Source organism: Poromitra crassiceps (genome assembly GCF_964638095.1).
Source record: "Poromitra crassiceps genome assembly, chromosome: 9".
Lineage (NCBI taxonomy): Eukaryota > Metazoa > Chordata > Actinopteri > Beryciformes > Melamphaidae > Poromitra > Poromitra crassiceps.
In genome coordinates this window covers 54,678,308-54,686,874 of record NC_139630.1, presented here as the reverse complement: position 1 = coordinate 54,686,874, position 8,567 = coordinate 54,678,308, and the positions used below count along the sequence as shown (strand labels likewise).

Here is an 8,567-nt window from a genome sequence, read left to right as displayed (position 1 = left end):
AAGCAAGAGCTGAAGACAATGCCTAATAACCTGATCTCTGTACCCCTGAAAAGTCACAGCCTGGCCAGCGGCCAACAGACTTGTGCATGAACAAGAAGCTAAACATGGATCTGCTAAATATCAGGTCACTTACAAAATAAAACATCACAACAAAATCTGTACTTACAGGGTACACGATCGGAATTTACTCTGTAAGTACAGGCTGACAAAATCTGTACTTACAGGGTACCACATCTGTGCTTACAGGGTAAGTACAGGGCACCACATCTGTGCTTACAGGGTAAGTACAGGGTACCACATCTGTGCTTACAGGGTAAGTACACGGTACCACATATGTGCTTGCAGGGTAAGTACAGGGTACCACATCTGTGCTTGCAGGGTAAGTACAGGGTACCACATCTGTGCTTGCAGGGTAAGTACAGGGTACCACATCTGTGCTTGCAGGGTAAGTACAGGGTACCACATCTGTGCTTGCAGGGTAAGTACAGGGTACCACATCTGTGCTTACAGGGTAAGTACAGGGTACCACATCTGTGCTTGCAGGGTAAGATGGCTACTGGCATGAAGGACTGTCTGAAGCGCTTGGTGGGATAAGTCTGTGGCTGAATGTGCTCCTCATGTTAGCACACCATGGAGGGGATGGGTAGGGTTGTCCAGCATTGTGTGCAGCTTCCTCCTCCTTCTGCACCCACCTCCAGACTTTCCCATTCACTTCTATGCAATCGGACATCTTTTTGCAGCCGTAGACTGTCGACTTTTGAAACGGTCGCCGACAGAAATGAGGACTTGAGTCGACACTTTCAAGTGTCGGCGAGCAGTGTCTGCTACCTGGTGAAATGTCTAGTGTCGCTGACTACGTCACGATATGTCGCGCAAGCCTGATCGGCTATATAGACGGCAATCCCAAAGAACATTGTGACCAATTTCCCAGAGAGAGAGGAGGTGAGTTGTGTGTCGTTTATATGCGGCTGCAGCCAAGTACGTTACATCTTGCCTCCGAGGTGGTTTCACTGTGCGTTCCCTCTCTTCTCTTGGCTGTCTGCAGCACTATAGCATTCGGGTGTCACGTGACCGTTGAACCGAGGCGAACGTTCACTGAAGTATAAATGCAACACCACGAGCGACGCTTTCTTTTTCGTCCGCGACCATGTGCTGAGCGACACTTTATAATAAGTATAAATTAAGCTTTACAGTTGTTGTTATTAACGGTGAAATTAGAGACCAAAACGAAGGTTGTGGGCTTGAGGAGAAGAAGAATAAATCCAAAGCATACTGAAGCGCTGCTACAGAATCAACAGAGAGAATAAAAGTGACTCTAGCAGGAGGTGGAGGCAGGGCCACGCTTCTAAAGACCCACGGGAAAACAATTTCATGCCTGTGGCTAGTGTTCCAAAGCAAGAGCTATTACCTCCAATAATACCAGCATTTATCCCTCCATGCACGAGGAGTGGCAGAGCTGCAGTGTTCACCACCCTGTGGAAATGGATATGCAGACATATTATAGCACAGTGTGTAACACCAGAGCAGATCAAGCACACTAGTAGCCCATCTATGAATAATGATTGCATAGAAGCCCAATAACGACAGTGCAATTACAAAAGCGGTCATTTGAATCTGCATTACAACTGAAGTGCTGACATTGCACGGGTTCAGCCACCAGACTCGAGGCAGGAAGGTTTTCAGAGTCGAATGTTCAGTACAACCACAACGGGAAAATGTTGTTCTTCTCAGCTGCGGGCCTAACGACAAACTCTTAATTAGGGAAACCTGATCGCTGTCCAAATGCTTTTCAATTGAGCTCAACAGCCACGTGACTTTTCGTGACGTAATTTTCCCCGGAAGTAAGTTCCGCATCCATTTTCTCCATAGACATTTCGATAAATCCAAATAATGAGTTTTAAGGCTCGAACCGAGCCAACACGTCCTCCAGAGAATCTTGAGTGAGCATAAAACACTCAGTTTAAATGAGAACAAAAAATAACAACGGGAAAAAATCTTTTTAGGCTACTGTTGTTATTTTTGATTATAAACTATTGTTTACTTTAAAACCTTTGTTTTTAGTACTGAACAGACAGAATACAAAAACAACAGGGGGTGGAACACATTGAACAAAAAATATAGGCAATCAGGAAACACCATAGAGGAAAACTGAGGTGCCCTTGAGCAAGGCCCTTAACCCCCAACCGCTCCAGTGGAGCTGCTCAGTGGCCAGCAGATCAGACTGTGGTTGTACTGGGCAGCTTCCAGGTATGAATGTGTGTGTGAATGTGAACAGGGCACTCCTGAAAAAGAGAGCATTGCTCTCAGTGAGACTCCCCCTGTATAAAAAGAAGAAAAAAAATTATACATACATATCAAATAATTTCATCATCATGGGGTGGCTGTATCTGTACCCCAGATCTATAGAAAGAAATCTCAAAAATAGAACATCGAGCTATGGAGGAGTATCAGGCGTGGGCAATCATTAACCAAAAATCCCAAATTCTACATTAGAAAGGTAGAAAAGAAAAAAGAAAACTCAGACCAAAAATAAAATAAAATAGCATATAAATAAATCGCTTTTTTGTGTGGGTCCGAGTGAAATGTTATAATCTCTCCTGATTGTAAATATCTGAATGGTATATTTTTACAACCATATTACAAAATGTCTATGGAAAATAAAATGGTATGAAATCCCTTTGGTCCGTATGTTTAACCATGGATCTCTATACTGAGAATGCAAAGCTTCCATCAATGGGCCATTATAGGCTCAAATCAATCACCATTCTGTTAACTGAGTTGGTGATACAGTAGATAGCGACTTAACAGACATTTATTCACATGAAAATCTGTGAGATTGTTTTAAAATACATACTACAGCATGCGCTAGGACACGTCATCAGTGATGTTATCTGGGGTCGTAAGGTGTTTCGGGTCTCTCAACATCATATAATACACCCTCGCCCAGTAAACTTATCACTTTAATGTGTATTTGAAATTGATCTCATCTTCTGATGCAATTTTGTTTGACTGCTTTTGCATTCTCCTTTCTCTGCAAACTAAATTTTTACGGATTTTGTTTATTTGTTTACAATGGCAATATTTCCTGCTTCAACAAATTGACTGAGAATAAACCTACAATACAATACAATTACTGTAATATAAAATGAAAGTAAAATTGCTCTTGTGCCAGTTTGATCTCTAAAGGAGAGTAGCAATGCTATCAACTGCTGCTCACATGTTGCTGTTGAGGACGTGTGTGTCTGGAGATGCATACATTATAACCTGCTGGGCCTTCAGATTGGGATGCAGGCCCATGAAATTACAGAATATTCCATTTGTTTGTCACTGAGTCTTGCTGGTAGAAGCCTGGAGGAATGAAAGTGTCTGTCTTGATATTTGACATTGTCCTGTAAAGAGGATCATTTCACCATCAGCAGTTTGGTTGTAAAACTGTTGGTCACAAGGTCACAGTGCAATCTGTTGTCTTTCCCCCTCCACTTCAGCCATAAAAAAGACAATTGCCCCATCTGCTGGTCGAATGCATGACATTACAGCTCCGGTTTTCACAAAATCAACACTAATGGCAGTATTTGTGTAAGCCCACACCCGTTAGTTAATTGAATACTTTTAGATTGTTTTGAACAGCCATACAAACAAATGAGTGACCAAACAACACAATCTATACAATTTGCTGTGCAGTCTCCCTCTTTCTTGCAATAATCATATTTTGTGTACTTCATGTGACATAACAGGCTATACAGTATTGTGTCTGAATTGTAATTATGGTTAATTAAATGAAAAAAGGCTAATTAAATTGCTATTACAGATAATTATGCTTCAAGTTATAGCATAATACTAAATTATGGGAAAGCTAGTTTCTGACCCAAAGTTGCTGCTGCATAATGTGGAGCCTTACTTGTGGAAGCCGGAGCTATACTCAGGAGCGGTAGGGTCAAAAAAAGTATCGTCTCTCGCCATTCACCAGCATTCATATTTCTTTAAGACCTTGGTACGCATGGTAAGGCAGGAAGTAAGACCTTGGTACGCATGGTAAGGCAGAAAGTGATGTCCACTTTGGCTCTCTGTTGTGACAACATGCCAACTCTGATTGTTATTGTGCTATTGCGGATTCACGCGTGTTTTGTTGCGATGTCATGCTGATTGAATGTCCAGTGAAGTAATGTGAACTGATGATGTTCCTTATGCATAGACATTGTGACATCATCAGCGACTTCTCGGTGACATCATCAGTGATGTCATAAATCAATTGTCACAGACATTGTGACATCATCCATCAATTATTATTTTTATTATTATTATCAGTAATGTCATAAATCGTTCCCTCCTGAAGTTATAAATTGGACGACTCTTGCTCATAGCCCAGCCAATAAAACCTGAACCTGCGGCAACAACATACGCTATCGACCAAGCCGCAGAGTCCAATAACAGCGTGCTAAAATATAAATATTTATGCAAAGCCAACAAGATGGGCAAAATGTTCTCGAAGATCTTTGGCAACAAGGAGATGAGAATATTGATGCTTGGACTTGATGCTGCTGGCAAAACCACCATCCTCTACAAGCTGAAGCTGGGACAGTCGGTCACCACCATCCCGACTGTCGGCTTCAACGTGGAGACCGTCACCTACAAGAATGTGAAGTTCAACGTGTGGGACGTGGGAGGACAGGACAAGATCCGTCCCCTCTGGAGACATTACTACACGGGCACTCAGGGGCTCATCTTCGTGGTGGACTGTGCCGACAGGGACAGGATAGCCGAGGCGAGGCAGGAGCTCCACCGGATCATCAACGACCGGGAGATGAGGGATGCCATCATCCTGATCTTCGCCAACAAACAAGACCTCCCAGATGCCATGAAACCCCAGGAGATCCAGGAGAAGCTGGGCCTGACTCGCATCCGAGGTAGGAATTGGTACGTTCAGCCCTCGCGTGCGACAACAGGGGATGGACTGCAAGAGGGCCTGACCTGGCTTACCTCAAATTACAAATTAGAATGGCAGAAGTTTAGGTGGGGTTCTCTTCTGGGTATAACCTTTTTTTTAAAGGTGGTTTTAGGTCAATTCTACATCTTAATAACACATTTCCACCTGCTGACGTTTGCTGACCTTTGTGCATTTTTCAGAATAGGGGTCACTTGAAGAATACATAGCTTTTTGGCGTTACAAGGATAACTTCCCTTCCTATGGCAATCTTGATGATATTTCAATAGGCTTGCAAAAAGACATGTTCTGAATACCTTATGACATGCATCTGCTGACATTGGTCCAACCACGGTGGATCTGAAAGATGCCTACGGCTACTTTCATGTCCCCGTGATAAAAACCCACAGGAAATGACGGCGGTTCGCCTTCCAGGGGACCACCTACGAATAAAATGTACTTCCGTTTGGTTTGGTCCTGGCCCCTTGCACCTTCTCCAAGTGTGTTGTGACACAGTGCTCGAATCCCTGCGCCGCCGGGGGAATACGAGTCTTCTTCTACATAGACGATCTGATCCGCATGGCTCCTTCCAAGGAGCATGCCATGTCCCAGACAGTACAGCAGGCGGCGTAACTGGGAATGTCTCTGACTCCACCACAATACAGGCGTGCCTGTCAGATGTCAGACAGGCAGCTGTGCTGTTGGCGTTGCAACGGGTGAGGCAGTGCATGAAGGTCATGATTGTGAGTGTGACTGTCTCTCTCCTCCTCCCTTGTTGTCCACTATCACCATCCCAGTCTCTCTGTCTCGATCTCCACTTCGTGGGGAAAACACATCCATCTACAGGTGCACGTTGTTTTTCTCCTCCCCCTCCTTCTTTGTCGTTCTCCCCATGCCCTCTCTGAAACTCCTGTCTCAATTTGATTCCACTTACCCTCTCTCTCCTCCTGCTTCTCCCATCCACCTATCTCCCTACTTGCCTCTGCAGTGTTCACGTTGCTCGTTGCTCGCTGGTTTGCACCACTCGAGCAATTGTAATGCCATCGGTGATGATGTGATCAGTGACGATGTCACTCGACGATGTGACTCGATGATGTCAACATAGACATTGTGGCATCATCAGTGACATCATCAGCGATGTCACAAATCCTCCCCATGCTCTTTCTGCCACTCCTGTCTCAATTCGATTCCACTTGCCCTCTCTCCTCGTACTTCTCCCATCCACCTATCTCCTGCCTGTACTCGCCTCTGGCAGTGTTCACGTTGCTCGCTGGTTTGCACCACAATGCCATCAGTGATGATGTCATCAGTGACGATGTCAGTCGAAGATGTGACTCGATGATGTGAGGTTGTGGCATCATCAGCGACATCATCAGTGATGTCACAAATCACTGATGATGTCATACCCATCCATTGATGATGTCATAGACATTGTGACATCATCAGTGATTTCATAAATCCTTCCCTGCAGAGCTCATAAATTGGTTGGCTGTGCAGTAAGTGTCTACTGAGCAGCTGAAAGATCGTTCTGACCGGTGAGAAAACACCTGATTGATAAGAATGGAGCCGGACGTGCAGCTGTCCCTATTTGTCAACATCCTTGGTGTGTCGATGTTCCTACTGGTTGTGTTATACTACTATGTTGGTTTCAGCAACACCGAGAAACTCAACAACCCCGAGAAACAGGCCTAGATTCCCACCATGCCCCCAGTATGCGTGGAGAGGTGAGAGGAGTGTCACCACCCTGGAGACAACACTCCCCTCGTCCAAGGCTTTCCAGTAGATGAATCTCCACGCCATCAAGCATAAGAGTGTTTTCTAATAAAATATGTTTTTCTAATAAAATATGTGAGAATTGAAAAAAGAGACTTGCTCTTCTTGCTGGTTCAAATCCTTTAATTCACACACTGGGAAAAATATGTGCCTGTAAAGAGTATGAACAACATCCTCCTCCTTCAACTGCTGAAATTAAGGAGGCTGGTGTGGTCAGTGGTCAACAGTTGATGTGTGGTTTTACTGGACTATATGAATATCAAAGAGGCGGTCCTGAGGAGCACAGCTCAGTAAAACCCTGCTTTGGATAAATAATAATTAGAAAAGTGACGGAAAAGCTCCTTGATTCCACTAAAAGGATTTGTAGTTGCTATGCAACACCAATGAAATGCCTTGTGGGTATTGTGCACATGGCAAGCTCTGCACCTCCCAAACAGGAAAGTAGTCCAACGCCCATTGCTGGCAGTGCAGCATCCCCCCAAAATGGTAGAAACAGCTATGTTGCTCTTTTACATTTTTTGCATCGGACATTTTTGTGAATAATAAATTACACAAAATGGGTGAATTGGGTTGGAAGTGAAAATGGCTAATGGTCTTGTAATATAATAGTCTAACTCAGGGAATCAGGCTGCTGCTGCTGCGAAGGGGGATGGTTCATTCAGCTTTTTACGATTTACACACGGGAGTCTGCAGACCGAATGTCAACAATCGATATTTTGAAATTGTTCTATTAATAGTTTTTGTTTGTAATAACGCAGTAGTAGGCTATCAAACCCACCATGCAGTCTGACTTAGCCCTTTCGCCATAGACATTGTCTTAAGCTGTTACAGTACAAGCTGTTGGTAGGGTCAAGACAAACTTACAGTGTCGAGGTCAATGTAAACAGATAGATTGGACTTCCTGTCTTTCAAAATAGCACCCAAGACCCCCCCCCCCCCCCCCAGTAGGCTAATTCCAATACTATTCCCCCCTAAACATTTTCACATGATATATATATCACATATCTAACTGTAATCGGAAGATGGACATATTATTATTGTTATTGTAGGCTATTAGCCACAGTAGTAATTTATGAGAAACAGGCGACCCGGACTCCAGTAGGCTATAGTCAAATGCAGGAAATGTGTTCAGAAGGAATCAAAAAGTATAAACAGAAAGTAATGTTACATTACTATAATACTGTATTGTGAAACCTGGATTAAGTTACTGATTACATGTTTTAACAGCTAACTAAATTGTATCAGATTATATTTTTTAACATAAAAAAACAAGCATACAAAAATCACATCTACAAAATCATACATGTACACATACACATACACATACACATACACATATACATATACATATACATATACATATACAGTACATATACATATACATATACATATACATATACATATACATATACATATACATATACATATACATATACACCACATGGGCATAAGGACCTTATCCCCATGCAGCCTCGGATGACATGTTTAAATAGATAAGCATGAGCATGATATAGCCTGACAAATTTGCACAAATAAATGGACTCAATCACAAGTAATAGGCAACATTAAAAAGGATATGAATGTTTGCAAGTTGTCTAGACTAGTAGTGCACATGATTGAGTCTTCATTTCAACAATATGAGTATGGCAATATGAATAATGCAGTAGACTGTTAAGCCTATACAGGCAATCTTTCAAATTGTCAGATGGGGGCGCCAAAAGATCACTGTCTTATATCCTCCTGCTAAATCCTAGGGTTGCCTGGCTTGAAGTCAATGTGAAGTAAATGTGTCTGGATGGATGTCCCCCTCTCAAAGCTAAACGACACTTTTTTCTAGGATCGACTTGTTTTGTCTGCCTAACTCTGGGCTCGA

The 8,567-nt window shown here is 43.1% G+C and overlaps 1 pseudogene across 1 annotated transcript; it reads left to right on the top strand.

Moving 5' to 3' along the window:
- The first annotated feature begins 4,468 nt into the window (after nucleotides 1-4,468).
- LOC310782411 (ADP-ribosylation factor 6 pseudogene) lies at nucleotides 4,469-5,554 on the top strand (annotated as a pseudogene). Its single transcript has 3 exons — nucleotides 4,469-5,010; nucleotides 5,125-5,131; nucleotides 5,438-5,554. The product of its transcript is annotated as an ADP-ribosylation factor 6 pseudogene (transcript).
- Nucleotides 5,555-8,567: the final 3,013 nt, after the last annotated feature.